General features: G+C 36.0%; 1 protein-coding gene across 5 annotated transcripts in view; it reads right to left on the bottom strand.

The window, feature by feature from the left end:
- Window positions 1-5,176, bottom strand: part of TRIQK (triple QxxK/R motif containing) — a 103,315-nt gene extending 98,139 nt beyond the window's left edge. For 3 of the 5 annotated variants that reach the window (XM_036830936.1, XM_036830937.1, XM_036830939.1), the window contains exon 1: window positions 5,053-5,167. The gene's annotated coding sequence lies outside the window, so the exon portion shown is untranslated. Of the gene's footprint in view, window positions 1-4,854; window positions 4,876-5,050 lie in introns of those variants that run through there. The other 2 variants (XM_036830938.1, XM_036830940.1) reach the window with 2 other exon arrangements.
- Between the last annotated feature and the right edge of the window lie 16,488 nt (window positions 5,177-21,664).

Below are 21,664 nucleotides of genomic sequence, written 5' to 3'. Positions count from 1 at the left end.
ATGAAGTTCTCCTATCCATAGAGGCTATGCATTCTTGCATGTGTTAGATATCAAAAAATTCCCTCAAATATTTTTCCTTAGCTTAAAATTCTTCTCAGATTTTCACAGGTATGCTTATGAGTATTCTGCCAATTTCCTTTTCCTTGGTTTTGTGGGATTTTTTTGTTCCACTTTATTCATTTCAAATGCTAAATTTATCCAGAAAGTTCTGGCATTGAAAGAGCCTGTATAGATCATTTCTACATAGCCCAGTGTTTTCCAAATGTGTGCATGTGTGGAGGGTGAGGGGAATGTTGAGGAAAGGAGAAGAGACAGAGAATAGACCTCTATGAACAGACAAAATGATATCAGGAACTGGGATATTCTTTTTAAAATTATACCTAAAAAATATCTAATACACTCCTGCCCAGAAAGATTCAGTGCTATAAACTGCTATAAGTGAATCACTGTGAATAATGAGAATTTTCATAATACTCAAGCATATTCTTCAGAAAAAAACTAGTAGAAAACCATAAATCTTCAACTCTTTCTATTCACAAATAAGGAACTTGATGCCTGGAGACATTATAAAACCCAACAAATGATGTATCTACTGCTGGAGCCAAGTCTAAAACTTTCAGTCCAGTGCACCTTCTAGCTGGTGTAGGTTATAAACTGTAATCTACAATTAGGATTTTGTCACAGGTATCCATATAATTTCTTATTCTATATCTTGCAATATTTGAATATTTTAAAATTCAAAGTATGTAAAAAATGCTTTTTGCATTAAACTATCTTCCCTTCGTCTTCCTCAAAAATTTAAGTTGTTCAATCTAATTGGTCTGCTGTTTTTGCAACTTTGTCCTACATAATACTACTATAGAAGAACTAAGCTACTTTATTCCTGCTTCATTCTCCATGTTCAATGGCTTGAAAACCATGAAATTGAAAAGATCCTCTCATTTACAGAACTGTCTCCACCTTCTGATTCAACACAACAGAGTTTGTTAAACCACTGAGTACAGAGTATTTATCTTTCTATCGTTGTTAACATTTCAAAACTAAAAAGTAAGCTAAGAAGTCATCTTTTCTTTTTGATGAAAATATGTACCTACTCACTCTATTGTTGTAAAGATACTTAATACTTGTACCATATAAGAAAGAATTAAGTGTACATAATAGGGGTGAAAAAAATTTAGCTCTAGGAGTCTATGATTCTTATATGTTCAGTAAGGACATATTCAGTCTTAAGGATATTAAATATGATGAACTATGTATCGCTATTTTCCATTAATGTAATTTTAGTCATTCTGAGAGAATACCAAAAAATAACTACATTCTAAGCAGTGTTTTTATTAAGACCTTCAAATTTAGAGTCAAATCTATTGATATCAAAAACACGGTAGATACTCAATAGATGAATGGATAAAGAAGATGTGGTGTGTATATATACAATGGAATATTACTCAGCCATAAAAAGAATGAGATCTTTCCATTTGTGACAACATGAATGGGCCTAGAGGGTATTATGCTTAGTGAAATAAGTCAGACAGAGAAAGACAAATACTGTATATTACCACTTACATGTGGAGTCTAAAAAATAAAACAAACAAATGAATATAATGAAACAGAAACAGATTCACAGAGAACAAACTAGTGGTTACCAGTGGGGAGATTGGAAGAGGTAGGGGCATGATAGGGATAGAGGATTAAGTGGTATAAACTACTATGTATAAAATAAATATGCCACAAGAATATATTGTACAGCACAGGAAATATAGCTAATATTTTATAATAACATTAAATGGAGTATAATCTATAAAAATTTTGAATCACTCTGTTGTAAACCTAAGACTAATACAATATTGTAAGTCAACTACACTGCAATTAAAAAAAATGAAAGAAAGAAAGAAAAAACATGGTACATATGAACAAAGACTAGGGGGAAATTTGGCCTAGTTTCATGTTTCTATATGGAGGAACTTCCACTCTAGTCTAGAGATGATTTTGGCATTGGAGTAGGGGAAGGAAAGCTTTCATTGAGCTGGAGGACCTCTACATTATACAATATTCAGCATCCTTAAATCTCAGGGTCCTAAAAGCCAGTAGCTTTTAAAGATATTGTAATAATTTAATAACACCTCCACATATTTCAAATGGCCCAGAGGTACCATCCAGGATGAAAAACCAGAGCACTAGATTAACAGTCCTGGCCTCAGATCCCACTCTGTATTCACAGCTTCCCAACAGGGGAGTTACATGATCTGTAGCTGAAATCCTTCAGTCCATATTATTCCAATGGGTAGAGATAACCTGTTATAAACCTGTAAACACTAGGGGTTTACCTTCTTTTTCTTCCCTCTCTGCCCTGGATCATACAGACCAGCAATTCTGAGTAAGTGCATCTGTTCTTTAAACTGAAATTTTCTCTCACTGGACTAAAGTCTAGGTTCCGAGAAACGGAGTGGAGCTAAAAAGGGGAAGGAAGTTCTAGTACTCATTTTTGGTCTCCCACTGAAAGCACTATGTCCAATCAGCTCTGTAGTAATGAAGCAGATCTTGCCAACTCCACCTGTTTACAAATTCAAAAGAGCTATTATTTATTGAGGCCCTAAAACTTTAATTCCATTAGAATTCTCGCTGCAATCAGTTTGTCTTTATTCTAGTTTCTCCACTAGAAATGAAGTGAGTTGAGTAAACAAAGGAATAAATACTAAACAGTTCGAATAAAATTATAAGTGCTAAAGAAACAATCAGTGCTCCTAAATACTCTTATGTTTATTACAAAAGCTATATATTTTTCCTTTTCATTGTTTTCTCTATCTAACGATAGTATCTACTACTAATGCCCACTTTTACTGATAAAGCTAGATAAAGGTACGTTAGCAAACAAAATATCTCTATTTCTAGCCTTCCATTTTAATACAGAAATCGGGAAAAGAGCCAAAGTGGAGTCAAACACAATATTTTTTAGACACGGGAAATTATAATGTTATAAAAGATCATTCATTTAAATTAAATAATTCTAGTAGCATACACTAAAAGTAATCAGCGTTTCTTTGTCCAAAATGGACTTTGATAGAAGAGAGAATTACAAAAATACAATTTAACATTTTCCCAAAATATTTGACAATAATTTCTCTTTTACTTGCTTAAATATAAGAATATTCTTTAAGAGGATGATCAAAGGGCATTTGGAAAAAAATACAATTTACATGTTTTTGAAAGACAGCAACAGTTTATTGATCATTGGTAGCTCATGTTTGTTAAACACTAAAAAAAGAAAAGAAAAGAAAAGAAAAAGGATTCATTGAAGACCATGAACTAAGGTAAGCTACAGTGAGATGCACTGCGGAAGAAAGGAAAGAGACCCAATTCTGCTCCCAGTCAAGTAGTTTTGGATATAAATTACTCACTCTTTGGAGTGAGGTAAGGTGGGAGAGTAATTTCCTTAACCCTCAAGAAGTTGATCAAAAACAGATGTTCTTTATCCAAGGTCCACTTATGCTTGTAATTGTGTCTTTTTCTAAGGGGAGAGTCAATAGCTTCCCTTGGCTTCTTACAATGGTATATGCCACCAAAAAGGTCACTCATCGTTGAATTAGAAAGTACTCTTTACCAATTCTTTCAGGCTATGAATATACTTGAAAAAAATCTAGTGATGTCAATGGAAAAAAAAAAAATCTCATGCAAGACATTTCAGGTACTATCTAACAAGACCTAATACAGAATCGACAACAGAGATCATAGAGACAAAAAGATAGATTAAAAGTGTAATCAATAACAGTTTACATCCTTGTAGATCATTACTTTAATAACACTTTCACAACCAATTATTCCTCCTTACTTTTTAGAAATAAAGGGCACATAAGTATCTCCACTTTCCAGATGAGAAAACAGTTATGAGGGTTACTACCTAAGGGCAAATATTTCCAAACTGTTAGATTCCTGACTTTTAGGCCAGTCTTCTTCCCAGTGGTAACAAGTAATACAAGCTTCCTTCTTGGGGATTTATACAGTAAACCTAGCAGAAGGAAGTAAAAGCAGACTTTTAGCTCCTTTGTGTTTTCTGTCTGGAATGTTTGTTTTGCTGAATCATCTGGGGCCAGCTGATTGGGGCAAAGAAGAGATTTGAAATGGTTATCTATCGTTACCATCTCATAGTTAATCATTAAACATGGGACAGTGAAGCAAAAGAGGGCTTTATAGGCTTAGTACCACCCTTCTCCATAATAGGGTCCGAAAGGGAGATCATATATTAGGGCATGTCCAATAATGAATTGCCTCAACTTCCTGAGAAGCTCATTGAGCTCAAACAGCAGCACCCATTAAAAAGAATTCCAGGCGGAAGAAATCAGATCTTCTATCTCCCTTTTCCTAGTCATCCACATGGACACCATGTGGGTTCAGGGATTCACGAAATACCAGGAAAAGGCCCAATCCCGCCCCACCATCCTGGCAATAAAGCCACCTCAGGCTGCCTGAAGCCCTTCTCTGCACATGTTTTGGTCTGCAGATACTTGTTCATTTTATAAGGGGAGGCGAGGAAAAATGTTGAGAGGAGTAACATGAGAGAGGGAGGCCTGAGCGGGAACTACAGACGCAGAGATCAGGACAGTGAAACGGACGCGAATTAACTGACAGCACACGGGAGCCAACCCCTACCCTAGCGGAAGGCCTTGGGAGGTGGGTGGGGCTACGGTTTCTAGGGCCCAGCAGCCAGCGCCAGACACGCTGGCAGGGCGGGAACCGCGCGTTCCTTAGCAACCACGGCGGCCACGCCCACCCACCGCCCGAATCCCGCGCCGCCATCCCCACCCCCACCGCGATCTCCCTGCTCGCTGGGAAGGGTCTTTAAGTCATTACCGTACATACTGGGTTTCCCGGGCTCTGGGTTCCTCTTCCAGAGCTCCCCTCCGCCCAGCCCGCCCAAGTGCCGCTACCAGGGGCGGATCGAACGTCTCCTAAACGCACTGGGGGTCCACTAAGGAGGTGCGCCTGCTTTCAGTCCCGGACCCCGAGCTTCCCGGGCAGGGCCTCCCCAATCCCCTCGCCCTCGCTGGACACACACACCTCAGCTCAGCCAACGCAAGGGCCAACAAACTATGTGTCCGGCTGGAAATGTTGCTGTCCACGCTCCTGTCACTCAGAGGAGGGGGCGGGACGAGCCTGCTGCACACCCCTACTCCCAGAGGGCGGTACGGAAAAGAGGCGGGGCTCGACGGAAAGGGGCGGGAGCAGCCTTAACTTGCGCTCCGATTGGTCATTCTCTCTCCCGCCTCTGCGCGGGTCCTGGAAGGAAATGCGCGGAACCTGTGGCATTTCCTTTTGACGCAATTCCCAAGCTCTGATACCTGTCTCACGAAGTGACCGTGGAAACTGAAAATAAGGACTGCGACTTGTTTTTCAATATAAAGCACAGAAATACGTTCTTTTGATTATTGAACTTTTCTCATGTAACACACATACACACACACATATCCCCATCCACACTCTCTGGGGGGGCATCCCTGGAAAGAAGAATGAACTGTCTGAAAACAATGTTGTTTGCAGATTCAAGCTTTTAACAGATTAATCAGTTTAGGAAAGGTGATTCCTGAAACCTGACCAACAACTAAGATTTGGAGATATGTCCAGGTACCCAGTCTTCACACCTACAAAATTGGAATGAAATATTGTTATTAGTTATTATTTGCAAAGCATCTGACAATTGAATGATTTATACCTTATATAATCCTCACAACACCCATTGAAAGATGTTATTATCCACAGCTTAAGAACGAAGAAACTGAGGCTGTGAGTGACGTTTATTCAGTCGTTCAACACATGAAAAAGTGCCTGCAGTCATTATTTTTATACTGTAGTAAATTGAACTCAAACTTCTTTTAAAAAAATTATGTGACTTCCAATTTAATTTTTCTCTTGCTGAAACATGAGTCACTTTTCTCTAGGACAGCCCGTCAAATCTTTAAAAACAAACGAACAAACAAAAGAAAACCTTGAGAAAGGAAATAGCATACAAAAGAACTGGACAAGTATAAACAGACTAACTAGAAGATTCTCTGAAATCTCCCAAGATATCAGGGCCAGGAATTGAGTCTAAAAATGTAATTTTATTTTTTGTCCTTCTAAATCCTTTGTTGGTCCAGTTCCTCTTCCAGAAATAAAGGTAGAGTTAAATGAGATTATCTTAATACTCTTGACCAGGTTTGCATGTGTGCAGCTTTAAAATAATAACATCCTTTTTCGTTCTATATTATACCAATACCCAGAAGTGTTTGTCTTGTCAGATAAGGTAGTAAGAAAGAAAATAAAAACAAACAAACAAAAACAATGCCTCTGGATAAGTGCTTTGAGATTCAATTAAAATGGCCACTATACTATGATAAAATTGTTAGAATAAAAGAAACACATTCCAATTGCAAATGCTTTTATTCTCTTGTCCTGCTGAATTTCCAAATTCTTCTGAAAGTTTGCTAGCTATGAATACCTCTGTACAAAAAATTTCTTCATTTGTATGACTCATGATCCCGATTGTTACTTTAATCTTTTAAAAATATTTGGTTTTACACTAAAAAGTGCTCTGATTGTATATTAATAAGTACATTATACAAATAAATACTGTAAGATTTAAATAAAAAAGGTGAATTATTTATTTGAATCCTTTTTCAATTGCATATTCGAATAAGTACAGCAAATGTGTTTGAATATTCTCACATATATAAGAAATTATACATTTAAATAAATGTATTATATGCATGTAAATGTGTAATCATTGAAATAAACACAGCTGTATATTCCCCATATGTATAACTCCAGATGTTTGAAGCATATATTCAAATTTCTGGAACTCTACACCTTGGTATCTATTTAAACATCTCGTAGAAAATAGTGTGTTACACATACACAGGAATAAATTTTCAAACTGTATCCACAGTGAGGAAATAAGGTTAAAACTGTGAGTAATGAGTCTCTGCCAATGAATTTCTTATCTTGAACATACCCTTATGAGATAGCTTTTCCTTACAAATTGTCTGCAAGTAGTTTACTGATCTATAAGGTCGGCACTAGCCAACTTACCTTCCATGAATATGGCTATTCCAAAGTAGTCTTGCAAGCATCTTTTAAAATAATTAAACTCCAAAAAATAATGTTTCAAATTAACTTTTAATACTTTAAACTTTTGGTGTAAGAGAGTCTCATGTTATCCAGACCTCAATTATTTATTTTTCAACTCATGCTTGTTCTCCAATACTTGGAACGTGTATAATTTAAAATTCCCTCCTAGGCACAAATATGTATTAGAAGAAATTATGAGGAATATACTAACCAAATACCAAATAAAGTATATCTAGGGACATTGAACAAGAAATAAATGGCTTTACATAAAATTAAACATCCAGATATATGTTATGAATATACCTATTTCTTTATTATATAATGGCAGATATGTCATTTAGTTAAATTTGTGGTAAGTTGAATTGTCAACTAGAATCTAATAATTATATGTGCCATCATCTTTCGTCTAGATAAATGTGCATATAGATTGAAATTTGGGAGAATCATTTTGGATCAATTTGCAGAAATTATAATCCTGTCAAGATGTATGAAATTCATTGAATATATTAAAATAAGAAATATCATATCAAATTACTTAATCTTGTTAAGCAGTCTTTTGCCTTAGATTTTAAAAGTTGAATTATCCAAATTTGCTTTCTCAGTAGCTGGAATCGGCTACTTACTAGGTCAAACACACATGTTATTATTTCTGTGGGATTGTCCTAGAACAACATCAGGGAGGTGTTTAGGGTGAATTTTGTTTAAAAATTTAAACGAATGATTTTTCATGTAAGTTCATTTAAAAACTCTGTGATCCTCTAAGTCTGTACTTGAAAGTCTTGGTTTTAATCTATTGTACTATATTTAAATCACTTAACAAAACCTGGAAAATGGGTATGTTTTCTTAAAGAAAGCCTTCCTTTTCAAAACTCAGAAAATTAATAAACTTTAAAAAACATTTTTATTGATTTCTATATTTGAAATTACAGTTATATAGCACATATATAGAATGAACTCCATGAAGAGAACTGACATGTTATTAAACACATATTTCAGTGTTTGTTTGCTTTTTGAATAATTGAATGCAATATTGTCTCTGAAATCTAGAAGAAAATTATGTCAAAAAATTCTTCAGATGATTAATAGTGAGAACATATATAGAGAATTATTTTATGTACACAGAAGAAATATGGACCATATATTACAAATATTTTGAGTATATAATTTCAAATGTAGAGTTGCCAGCTATTTCTTTAATCATCAAATGACATACATAAAAAGCATACCTTGTAGTGAGCTGAAAATGTTCACATTTACTTCTTTTTTTCTGCTTATTGAGCATTTAACCCAAAATGTCAATGACATATTTCACAAACATTTCTCAAATCAGGATGCAGCTCATAAATAATTCCCTGATAGCATTTTCTCCTTCTTAGTGGTACACATAATATTGATAATATGCTCCCCTTGTGTATTGCCTCCTCAGTTTCTCCAACTCAAATTCAAGTGTCCCCTTACCATGCTTCATTGGTTCCTTTGTTAATAGTCATTCATCAGTTTTTAGTATAATTTACTTATATATTATGTAAATTGTTTATTATCTTTCTTCACCTCAGAATGTAAGTTGCTTGAGGGTAGAGGTCTATTCTGTCAGTTTTATTAATTGACGTATCCCAGGTGCCTAACACCTAATAGGTACACAGGAAAAGTTTTAATTAAATTAATTGCTGTAATCGATCTGTTTTAATTCCTTATACTATTCTAACTCATGAATATGCCACAATTCCTATATCTATTGTCCTGTGATAGTGCTTTAGGGCTGTTTCTAGGTTTGTTCTATAACAAAAAGGGTGCTTATAAATACTTTTATATGATTTTCCTGGTGTAGATTCGCAAGAGGTTCTCTTTGGTTTATAACCTGGAGTAAAATCACAGATTTGTAGAGCACGTGCACATTCTAAATGAAAATATAATATCAAAGTGCTTTTTCAAGGTGTTGTATTTTGCCCTCCTAACAGAAGTATTTCTGAGATTCAAATGTATTTCTTTTCAGAAAACCAAATTTTGTCCTTGTTAATTTTCTCTAATGTCTGTTTAATATTTCATTGATTTCTGCTCTTTGTTATTTCTTTTTTTCTATTTAATTTTCTTATTTTTCTATGTCTTTAAGGTGGAAACTAAAAAGAATTGATTTAAACTTTTATTCTTTAATAATATAAGCATTTAAAACTAGAAAATTACCTCTAAGAACTGCTTTAGTAATATCCCATAAATTTTGATATGTTGTGTTTTAACTAGAAGTCATTTGGAATTATTTTTAAATTTCCCTTTCTGTGAGTTTTTCTTTTATCACTGTTATTTGTTTAGAATTCTGTTGTTTAGTTTTCAAGTATTTGGGTGTCTTATAAATATCTTACTGTTACTGACTTTTAATTTCATTACAATTTGTTAGACAACATACTCTATAAGATTTCAAACTTTTGAAAATTATTGAGACTCATTTTATAGCCCAGCATATGGTTTATCTCAATGATTGCTCTCAAGAGAATGTGAGAATACACTAGAATACACACAGAATACACTAGAAAAGAATGTGCATTCTGCAACTGTTAGATGTAGTGTTCTACAATTCTAGGATTAATAGTATGCATACTTAAATAATTGCTTAGACTAATCAATATTATATCCATTAATATTACATATTTAGGAGGGATGCCCCTATGCTCTTCTTTCATACTACCCTCAGTTTTCTCCCCAACTCCAGCATTCCAGAGCTGGAGTTCACAGTTTCACATTTCACACACAATACTTCACACCTCCTGTTCATAAATGATACTTCACAAATGTAAAAACCTTGTAAGAGTGTAATTCTATTTTCACACTCCCACCCTATCTTTTGTATTATTTTTGTCATGTATGTTTCTTTTAAATGCATTGTAAAACCTCAACTTAAAATTTTTACTCTAATATTTACCATTTCTGGTGTTTTGTTCTTTCCTACATCTCCAATGGAACCAATTCCCTTCATATTGCAGAATTAGCAACACCAAGTGTGTTGGTGATACTTTCTCTCAGTTTTATTTATCTGAAAAGGTCTTTCTTCCCTCTCTTTTTTGACAGTTATTTAGAATTCTGGATCTTCTTGCCTCCATGTTTCTGATGTGAGGTTTGCCATTATTTACCTAACTAGTCCTCTGTTGCAATCTATCTTTTTTTTTTTCCACCTCACACTGCTTTCCACATGTTACCTTTGGTTTTCAGCAGTGTGACTATCACGTATCTAGGTGTGTAGGTGTGCTTCTCTTTGTACTTACCCTACTTTGATTTTGTTGAACTTCTTGGATTTATAAGCCAATACTTTATATCACTTGGAAAGCTTTGGATATATTTTTTTTAAATAATTTTTCTGGCCCATCATAAGTGTTCTTTCATGCTGGGATTCCAGTTATATGGTGATAATTGTGTCACCCTAAATCCCTGAGGCTCTGTTAGTTTCCAAGCTTTTATCCTCTGTTCTTCAGATGGATTCCCACTTCAGCTGTCTTTATTCTGCCCTGAAGCTTATTCAGTAATTTTTAAAAGTCATTTACTGTAGAATCACTAAATTTCAATTTAAGTGTTATATTTCTATTTCACTACTGAGATTCCTTAACTCTTCACTCATTATGGCCATATTTCCCATTAAGTCCTTGAACATATTTATAATAGCTATTTTAAACACTTCACCTTGAAATTAAACATTTCCACCTTCTCAACAACTATTTCTATTGACTACTTTTTTTCTTTGTTGTTGGTTGTCTTTTCCTGTTTCTTTGCGTATATGGTAACCTTTCATTGTGTACTGGATGCTGTGGGTGATATGCTGTAAGGACACTGACTTCTGTTATATTCCTCTGAAAAGTGTTGCTGTTTTTTTTTCTTGCAGTCAGTTCAATATATCCAATCAACTTGCATTTATGTAGGCTTGGCTCTATACTCTGTTACGGTGGATCAGTGAAAATTCCAAAATGTTTTCCAAGACCCTCTACATTGGCTATCTTCAAATTCCCTCCTGTTCTTGTCCAGGCTTGATTTTGAGCTTTGTTAGTATAGGTCTCCAGTAAGCCTTAGTGGTCATTGCACCTAAGCTATGGCCTTTCTGGTGTCTCAGTTTTATCCCTGAGTGTTTCTGAGGTTTCCTCACTCTACTTGGATGGGAATTTCATTTCCCATTTCTGGCCAACCTCTAATATCTTTATTACTCTCTCAACCTCATAACAACTAGTCTTCAGTAAGCCTTGTAAAGTTTTTCATTGTATATGCAAAGCCTAATCCTTGAGTAAGGACTTATAGGGAGCCCCCAAAGAGACTTTTGATTCCTGCCTTATGTGCATCTTTCTTCTTTCCTGCCTGCCTTGCAGATTGCAGCTAATTTGACAGCCCCAAATTCTGAAATCTGTCTCCACAGGCAAGTGGAACTGATGTGCTTTGCTTGTTTTCCAGCTTCGTAAGCTGTGATCAGGAAATTGACCTCAGACAGAGAGCTGCAGTGAACATGGCACTTTATATCATGTTTTATCCTTCTCTCAGGGATGAGAGCTATATGCCGACTCATGCCCAAGACCTGAAATGTTGCCTCACATATCTTGTCCAGTTATTTAAGTAGAAGGGCTAGTCTGGTACTAACTACTCTGCCATGGTTTAAAGCAGAAGTCTACATTGACGTTTGTATTTTAATTCTGTATCTTGAAATTCTGCTAAACTTCTCTTTAAATTATCTGCATTATTTTTTTCTACATAATTATGTCACCAGTAAATAATGACTATTTTATTTTTCTTTTTTAAATATTTTTTATGTCTTTTTCATGCTAAAATGTTGAGTAGAAGTGATGATGGCAGGCATTCTTACATGTTCTGTATTCTCAAAGGGAAAGCTTTAAATATTTTATCACTGAATGTTTGTTGGCTGTAAATTTTTTTAAATTCTTTATTAGGTTAAGGAAGTTCCCTTTTATATCTAGATTTCAAAGACTTTTTTTAAAAAAATCACAAGTGGATGTTAGTTTTATCAAATCTTTTTCTGCACATTTTGAACTGATCATAAAGTTTTTCTAATTTTCCTATTGGTGTTATGAACTAAATTAATACTTTTCAAAGTTGAATTTAACCCCAGTGGTTCCCCCACCATCCTATCAGGTACAGCTGAAGCCCTGACTGGTGGCCCAGGTGAACAGCTGCCAGTACACAGGGCTTCAGTGGGTCATTGGAAACCAGAAACTTTCTACGTCTTTTGGCATCATGTTACATGGGATAACAAAACCAGGAGGGTGAAAACACTACCTCTGTACCTGGGCAAGGTATCAGGGAAGTGAACAGAAAAAGAGGTAATAAGGCCAATCCCACCAAGTGGAAGGCCAACCAGTGCTCAGCCCTTAACATAAACCAAGACTTTCACTCGATCTTTACTGAGTTCCAGGATGTACCGCTCAGGGCCAGATTTAATTTTTTAAAATTTCCCTTTAAAATTTCCCTTTGGCTGTTTTTTTAAAATTTCCCTTTACGTCTATGTCTATGTCTATGTCATGATATAGACTTCTTCATGTTTCTTCTGTTTGAAGTGTGTTGAGCTTCTTGGATTCTTGGTTTTATAATTTTCATCAGATTTGTAAAATTGTCAGTCACTATTGCTCCAAATATTTTTTCTATTTCCAACTCTTCTGTCTCCTTCAAGTACTCCAGACACATACATTGGACTACTTGATCTGTTAGTATGTTTTAATAATTTTTTCTCTCTATATATAATTTTGGATAGTTTTTATTGTTTTAGTATAGTTTTATTGTTTATTGCTTTATATTTCAAGTTCATTTATATCTTCTGCTGTTAATCCCACCCAGTGTATATTTTTAACATCAGACTTTTTATGTAACTAGAAATTCAATTTGATACTTTTTTGATATCATTCATCACTTTTCTTAATATATTCATCCTTTCCTCTACCTTATTGCACAATTGGAAGATAATTATATTAACTGTTTTATTATCATTGTCTACTAATTCTATCATCTGTTACTTCTGAGTCTGTTACTGTTGATTGAATATTTTTTTCATTATATGGGTGATTTCTTTGCATGTCTGGCAATTTTTTTATTGAATGCCAGATATTTTGAACTATACCTTGTTGGATGCTAGATATTTTTATGTTCCTAAAATATACCTGAGGGTTTTTTTTGTGGAATGCAGGTGTTACTAAAAACAATTTAATCCTTTTCAGGGTTGTTTTAAGTTTTGTAGGCAGAAGCAGAGGAGAATTTGGTCTATTAATCTTTCTCCACCATTGACCTAATACACTTGTGTTTATTCTAACCCTTTGAATTATGATGTTACTACTATTGAATTACTACTTTGGCTTGTAAGGACACAAACTTTTCCTGACCCTGTGTTAACCCTGCAGATTTTTCTCTCTGTTTCTTCCAAATAGTACTTTTTAAAAATTCAGGGTGTTTCCTGACACTGATTCACTGATCAGTAGTCAGTTGAAATTCAAGAAGTAGGGATTCCCTGGTGGCGCAGTGGTTGAGAATCTGCCTGCCAATGCAGGGGACACGGGTTTGAGCCCTGGTCCGGGAAGGTCCCATGTGCCGCGGAGCAACTAGTCCTGTGAGCCACAACTACTGAGCCTGTGCGTCTGGAGCCTGTGCTCCGCAACAAGAGAGGCTGCGATAGTGAGAGGCCCGCGCACTGCGATGAAGAGTGGCCCCCGCTTGCCACAGCTAGAGAAAGCCCTCGCACAGAAACGAAGACCCAACACAGCCAAAAATAAATAAATAAATTAATTAAAAAAAAAAAAAAAGAAGTAATCGCTGTATCTATGCAGAGCTCTCACTCTATAAGACTCTCCTGTCTGGTATTCGACCCTGTGAACTGCAGCCGCCTTGGTCTCACCAGTTCTCAGCTTCATTATCTCCACTGAGCAACACCACCAGGCTCCACCTAGGTGTCTTCTCCCTAAACTATGGGCTGGAAACTCTATCCAGGGTGTAAGTAGGGCAGTCATAGCCCTCAGTTAATATTTTTTTTCTCCCTCAGAGATTACTGTCCTGCTGCCTAATGCCCAGTGTTTAAAACCATTATTTGAGATGTCCAATATTTGGTGAGAAAATGGCGGCCCCCAGGAGGGCTCACACCAATGAGTACTCCCCAAAACTACCGCCACCAGTGTCTTTGTCCTCACAGTGAGACACAGCTGACCCCCGCCTCCACTGAAGACCCTCCAATACTAGCAGGTAGGTCTGACCCAGGATATTATGAGGTCACCGCTTTTTCCTCTAGGTCCTGGTGTGCCTGAGACTTTGTATGCGCCCTCCAAGACTCGAGTCTCTGTTTCCCCCAGTCCTGTGGAATTCCTGCTATCAAACCCCACTGGCCTTCAAAGCCAGATGGTCTGGGGACTCCTTCTCCCAATGCCAGACCCCCAGGCTGGGGAGTCTGACGTGGGGCTCAGAACTTTCACTCCTGTAGGAGAACCTCTGTGATATAGTTATTTTCCAGTTTGTTGGTCACCCAACTGGCAGGTATAGGATTTGATTTTATCATGACTGCACCCCTCCTACCATCTCGTTGTGGCTTCTTCTTTGTCTTTGGATGTAGGATATCTTTTCTGGTAGGTTCCAGCATTTTTTTATTGATGGTTGTTCAGCAGTTTGCTGTGATTTTGGTGCTTTTGTGAGGGGGGTAAGCTCAAGAGTTTCTACTCCACCAAGTTTGTAGTTGTTTTAGGTGAAGGTTAGATCTGATCTTTATTACTTACTCATAGCTGGGAACAGAAGTTTTGTGCTACTCCATTTTATTTGAAAATTAATTATCAGAATTTTTGGATGTAGGAGGAAGGAGTAATATTCAAGAGAGGATTTGTATTACCACTGTAAGCACTTTAGGGCAGTAAGGATGTAGAATCATTTAAAACTTAATTGAAGCATAAGAGTCTCAATTTTTGACTGCAAATATATTCAAAGTCCACCTTGTGGGTACAACTTCCCAGGGATTTTTTTTTTTTTTTTCCTTTCTCTGCTCAGAGTCAGGACAACCATAGTCCTTTGAGGACAGAGGCATGCGTGTATTTACTTTTGCTTCTTCCTTGCATCGAGGTTCCCAACTCAGGGTTTGAGAGTTTCTTATTAGATTTCCTACCTTGGGTGCTCCCTGACTCATGAAGGCTGTGAAACCCACTGAAGTTTTCAGCTTCTGCATACACATCAGGGCAAAAGCAGTTTCTGTATTCCTGCTACTTGCTGAAATACAGCTGTTTCAATTAACTGTTATTATAAAACACACCACCAAAAATCTAGTGATATAAAACAATACTAATTTTATTATGATCAAAAAGCCTATGGGTCAGGAATTTGGACAGGACTCAACAGGAAGTGCTTGTCTGTTCCACAATGTCTGGGGTCTCAGCAGGGAAACCTAAACTCCTGGGGAATGACTCAAATGGCTGGCTATTGGAATCAATCATCTTTAAGCTCCTCTACACAAATGTCTGCTACCTGAGTTAGGATGTCTTGAAACCTGGATTGCACTTAGCTGGGACTATTGACAAGAGGACCTGTACATAGCATTTCAGTGGCTTGGAATTCTCACAGCAGGTTAAGGTCACCTTGCAGATCTGTGAGATGGAAAAAATTATTGTGTCCATCTTTGGAAAATACAACTTGCCATACACTCTATTATATTTGTGATTGAAAAATGCTTTCATTTCATTAGGTCTTTGGAGATATGTCTATATCTATATCTGTATCTATATCTATATCTATATCTAGTCTTCAGCATTTTTATTTGTTTTCAGCATGAAGAGTTCCAGAGGTCAATCTGGATATTTAAGTTCAATAAAATATCACTAAATATGGAACTCTCAACTTTCATATATATTTGAGAATCATTTTTTCAAGTTCCACAAAATTATTATTGGTGTTTTGGTGGGTGTTTCACTGATATTCATTACAGGCATATTTTGGATATACTGTGGGTTTGGTTCCAGAATGCCACAATATAGTGAGTATCACAGTAAAGTGAGTCACACAAATTTTTGGCTTCTCAGTGGATAAAAAAGTTACATTTACACTACAGTTTCTTAAGTGTGCGATAGCGTTATGTCTAATAAAACAATGTGCATAGCTTAATTTAAAAATACTTTATTGTTAAAAAATGCTAACCATCATGTGAGCCTTCAGTGAGTCATACTGCTTTTGTTGATGGAGGGTCAGCCTGATGTTGATGGCTGCTGACTGATCAGGATGGTGGTTGGTGAAGGCTGGTGTGGCTCTAGCAATTTTTTAAAACAAGACAATAATAAAGTTTGCTGCACTGATTGACTCTTCCTTTCATGGATGATTTCCCTGTAATACGCAATGCTGTTTGATAGCATTTTACCCACAGAAGAACCTCTTTCAAAACTAGAGTCTTAACCTCTTGAATCCTGCCCCTGCTTATCAATTAAGTTTATGTAATGTTCTAAATCCTTTGTTGTCATTTCACAGTGTTCACATCTTCACCAAGAGTAGATTTCATCCTAAGAAACCACTTTCTTTGCTCATCCATAAGAAGCAACTCCTTGTTCATTAAAGTTTTATCATGAGATTGCAGAAATTCAGTCACATCTTCAGGCTCCACTTCTAATTCTACTTCTCTTGCTATTTCCACCACATCTGCAGTTACATTAGTAACATCAAAGATCACTGATCACAGATCATTGTGACAAATATAATAATAATAATAAAGTTTGAAATATTGCAAGAATTACCAATGTGACTCAGGGACATTAGATGAGCAAGTGCTGTTGGAAAAATGGTGCCAGTAGACTTGCTCAATGCAGGGTTGCCACAAACCTTAAATTTGTAAAAATAAACCACAGTATCTGCAAAGTGCAATAAAGTGAAGTGCAATAAAATAAGGTTTGCCTGTATTGATTTTTAGTTGCCTTTATAATATTGAGTGTTCTTGAACACACATAGTATGTCTTTTTTTAGATCTCATTAACTGAAGTTGCATAATTTTTTCCATTCAGGTCATGCATATTTATTTTTAGACTTTTTTTGAAATATTGTATTTTTTGTGGTTTTATGAATTGCATTTACTACATGCATTATATTTTCTAATTGCTTACTACTGGTTTGTGGGAAAGCTATTGATTTTTGCCAACTGATCATGTATACAGCCATTCAACTTGGTTTAATTTCTTAGCTGTTACAAAAGTTTGTCTGTTGATTCTCTTGAAATTTAGAATCATGTACAAATAATGATAAACTGTCTTGGAATTTTGAATCATGTATGACTGATAAGAGTTTTTTCTCCTTTACAATGTATATACCACTTTATTTTTATTATTCCCTTAGCTAGGACTTCCAATATGATGTTGAAGAATAGCAACAATAAAGAGAATCTTCATCTTGGGTATCAACTTTAATTTGAAATATTTCTAATGTTTCAGCATTGTGATATGACGTTCACTTAAATCTCTGGTACTTTATTAAGTATGTTCTAGTCTAGATTTGTTTTGTTAAATATTTTTATTAGGAATGTATATTTGCTTCTATTTAATGTTTATCATTACCCATTGAAATAAACAACAGCATTTAACAGTTATTACATCAATAGATATTCTAATGTGAGAATATATTTTATCATGGAGAAACACTACTGAGCCGTGCCTTTTTTTCTTTTTCTCATGCTGCCTAATTTGGCTGGTTAATACTTTATATATTTTTTGTACCTATTTAGGAAGTGTAATTGGCATATTGTGGGGCATGTATGTGTGTGTGGGTGTGTTTGCTATCATTTCCCAGTTTTGGTAACTGTTGAGTATATTAGGTTAATAAAATGAGGTAGGTAGCTTCACCTTATTTTCTTTGCTCTGGGAATCTTTTGCAGAAGTTGGAAAATTGTTTATTTTGTAAAGTCTTATCAGAGCTCACTATCTAGGGAAAAATCTTCTGGTCATGATACTCTGGGGTTAAAGGTTTAATTCAATTGTTCTACTTTCTCTTGAACACACTTAAAAATTCATTTTCCCAAAAGCATATACACGTTACATAGGCTTAAAAATTTATGGCCTAGAATTCTACATTCTCTTGCAATATCTTAAATAACTTGTAAAGTTATTTTAATAACTTTGTCAATTTGAGTTTCTAATGTGTTCTCCCCTTTTTCATGACCATACTTCCCAGTTGTTTTTTTTTTAATTGGAGTATAATTGTTTTACAATGTTGTGTTAGTTTCTGCTGTACAGAAGCTAACAGAAAGTGAATCACCTATATGTATACATATATCCCCATATCCCCTCCCTCTTGAGCCTCCCTCCCACCTCCCTATCCCACCCCTCTAGGTGGTCACAAAGCATCAAGCTATCTCCCTGTGCTATGCAGCAGCTTCCCACTAGCCATCCATTTTACATTTCGCAGTGTATATATGTCCATGCTACTCTCTCACTTCGTCCCAGCTTCCCCTTCCCACACTGTGTCTTCAAGTCCTTTCTCTACATCTGCATCTTTAATCCTGCCCTGTCACTAGGTTCATCAGAACCGTTTTTCTAGATTCCATACATGTGCGTTAGCATATGGTATTTGTTTTTCTCTTTCTGACTTACTTCACTCTGTATGACAGACTCTAGGTCCGTCCAACTCATTACAAATAACTCAATTCTGTTCCTTTTTATGGCTGAGTAATATTACATTGTATATATGTGCCATATCTTCTTTATCCATTTGTCTGTCGATGGACATTTAGGTTGCTTCCATGGCCTGGTTATTGTAAATAGTGCTGCAATGAACATTGTGCTACACGTATCTTTTTGAATTATGATTTTCTCAGGGTATATGCCAAGTAGTGGGACAGCTGGATCATATGGTAGTTCTATTTTTAGTTTTTTGTTGTTGCTGTTTTTGCAATATCTTCTCTTTTTTATTTTATTTATTTATTTTTAAACACTTTTATTGGAGTATAATTACTTTACAATGTTGTGTTAGTTTCTGCTGTATAACAAGTGAATCAGTTATATGTATACATATATCCCCATGTGCGCTCCCTCTTGCATCTCCCTCCCACCCTCCCTATCCCACCCCTCTAGGTGGTCACAAAACATGGAGCTGATCTTCCTGTGCTATGGAGCTCCTTCCCACTAGTTGTCTACTTTACATTTGGTAGTGTATATATGTCAGTGCTACTCTTTCACTTCATCCCAGCTTACCCTTCTCCCTCCCCATGTTCTCAAGTCCATTTTCTACCTCTGCATCTTTATTCCTGTCCTGCCTCTAGATTCATCAGAACCTTTTTTTTTTTTTAATTCCATATATATGTATTAGCATATGGTATTTGTTTTTCTCTTTGTGACACACTTCATTCTGTATGACAGACTCTAGGTCCATCCACCTTACTACAAATAACTCAATTTTGTTTCTTTTTATGGTCGAGCAATATTCCATTGTATATATGTACCACATCCTCTTTACCCATTCATCTATCGATGGATACTTAGGTTGCAAGAATGTTCTGGCTATTGTAAATAGTGCTGCAATGAACATGGTAGTACCTGTCTCTATTGAATTATGGTTTTCTCAAGGTATATGCCCAGTAGTGGGATTGCTGGCTCATATGGTAGTTCTATTTTTAGTTTTTGAAGGAACCTCCATACTGTTCTCCATAGTGGCTGTATCAATATACATTACCACCAACAGTGCAGGGGGGTTCCCTTTTCTCCACACCTTCTCCAGCATTTATTGTTTGTAGATTTTTTGATGATGGCCATTCTGACCAGTGTGAGGTGTTACCTCATTGTGGTTTTGATTTGCATTTCTCTAATGATTGGTGATGTTCAGCATATTTTCATGTGTATAATGGCAATCTGTATGTCTACTTGGAGAAATGTGTACTTAGGTCTTCCACCCATTTTTGGATTCGGTTGTTTTTTTGATATTGAGCTGCATAGGCTACTTGTTTATTTTGGAGATTAATCCTTTTCCCGTTGCTTCGTTTGCAAATATTTCCCTCATTCTGGGGGTTGTCTTTTCATCTTGTTTATGGTTTCCTTTGCTATGCAAAAACTTTAACTTTCATTAGGTCACATTTGTTTTTATCTTTCATTTCCACTACTCTACGAGGTGGGTCAAAAAGGATCTTGCTGTGATTTTTTAATTTATTTATTTAATTTATTTATTTTATTTATTTTTATTTTTGGCATGTTGGGTCTTTGTTGCTTCATGCGGGCTTTTCTCTAGTTGTGGCGAGCAGAAGCTACTCTTCATTGCAGTGCGCAGGCTTCCCATTGGATGGCTTCTCTTGTTGCAGAGCACGGGCTCTAGGCGCATGGGCTTCAGTAGTTGTGGCACTCGGGCTCAGTAGTTGTGGCTCACGGGCTGTAGAGTGCAGGCTCAGTAGTTGTGACACATGGGCTTAGTTGCTCTGCAGCATGTGGGATCTTCCCAGACCAGGGCTCGAACCCGCGTCCCCTGCATTGCCAGGCAGATTCTTAACCACTGTGCCACCAGGGAAACCCATTGCTGTGATTTTCATCATAGAGTGTTCTGTCTATGTTTTCCTCTAAGAGTTTTATAATGTCTCACCTTACATTTAGGTTTCTAATCCATTTTGAGTTTATTTTTGTGCATGGTGTTAGGAAGTGTTCTAATTTCATTCTTTTACATGTAGCTGTCCAGTTTTCCCAGCACCACTTATTGAAGAGGTTGTCTTTTCTCCATTGTATATTCTTGCCTCCTTTGTCAAAGATAAGGTGACCATATGTGCATGGCTTTATCTCTGGGCTTTGTATCCTGTTCCATTGATCTATATTTCTGTTTTTGTGCCAATACCATACTATCTTGATTACTGTACCTTTGTAGTTTAGTCTGAAGCTGGGGAGCCTGATTCCTCCAGCTCTGTTTTTCTTTCTCAAGATTGCTTTGGCTATTCATTGTCTTTTGTGTTTCCATACAAATTGTAAAATTTTTTGTTCTAGGTCTGTGAAAAATGCCATTGGTAATTTGATATGGATTGCATTGAATATGTAGATTACTTTAGGTAATGTAGTCATTTTCACAATGTTGATTCTTCCAATCCAAGAACAAGGTATATCTTTCCATCTGTTTGTATCATCATTTATTTTTTTCATCAGTGTCTTATAGTTCTCTGCATACAGGTCTTTTGCCTCCTTAGGTAGGTTTATTCTTAGGTATTTTATTCTTTTTGTGGCAATGGTAAATGGGAGTGTTTCCTTAATTTCTCTTTCTGATTTTTCACATTAGTGTATAGGAATGCAACAGATTTCTGTGCATTAATTTTGTATCCTGCTACTTTACCAAATTCATTGATTAGCTCTAGTAGTTTTCTACTGGCATCTTTAGGATTTTCTATGTATAGTATCATGTCATCTTCAAACAGTGACAGTTTTAGTTCTTCTTTTCCAATTTGGATTCCTTTTATTTCTTTTTCTTTGATTGCCATGGCTAAAACTTCCACAACTATATTGAATAATAGTAGTGAGAGTGGGCACCCTTGTCTGGTTCCTGATCTTAAAGGAAATACTTGCAGTGTTCTACCATTGAGAATGATGTTGGCTGTGCGTTTGCCATATACAGCTTTTATTATGTTGAGGTAGGTTCC

The sequence above is a fragment of the Balaenoptera musculus genome, chromosome 17 (genome assembly GCF_009873245.2).
Source record: "Balaenoptera musculus isolate JJ_BM4_2016_0621 chromosome 17, mBalMus1.pri.v3, whole genome shotgun sequence".
Classification (NCBI taxonomy): domain Eukaryota; kingdom Metazoa; phylum Chordata; class Mammalia; order Artiodactyla; family Balaenopteridae; genus Balaenoptera; species Balaenoptera musculus.
This window is presented reverse-complemented; position numbering and strand designations above follow the sequence as displayed.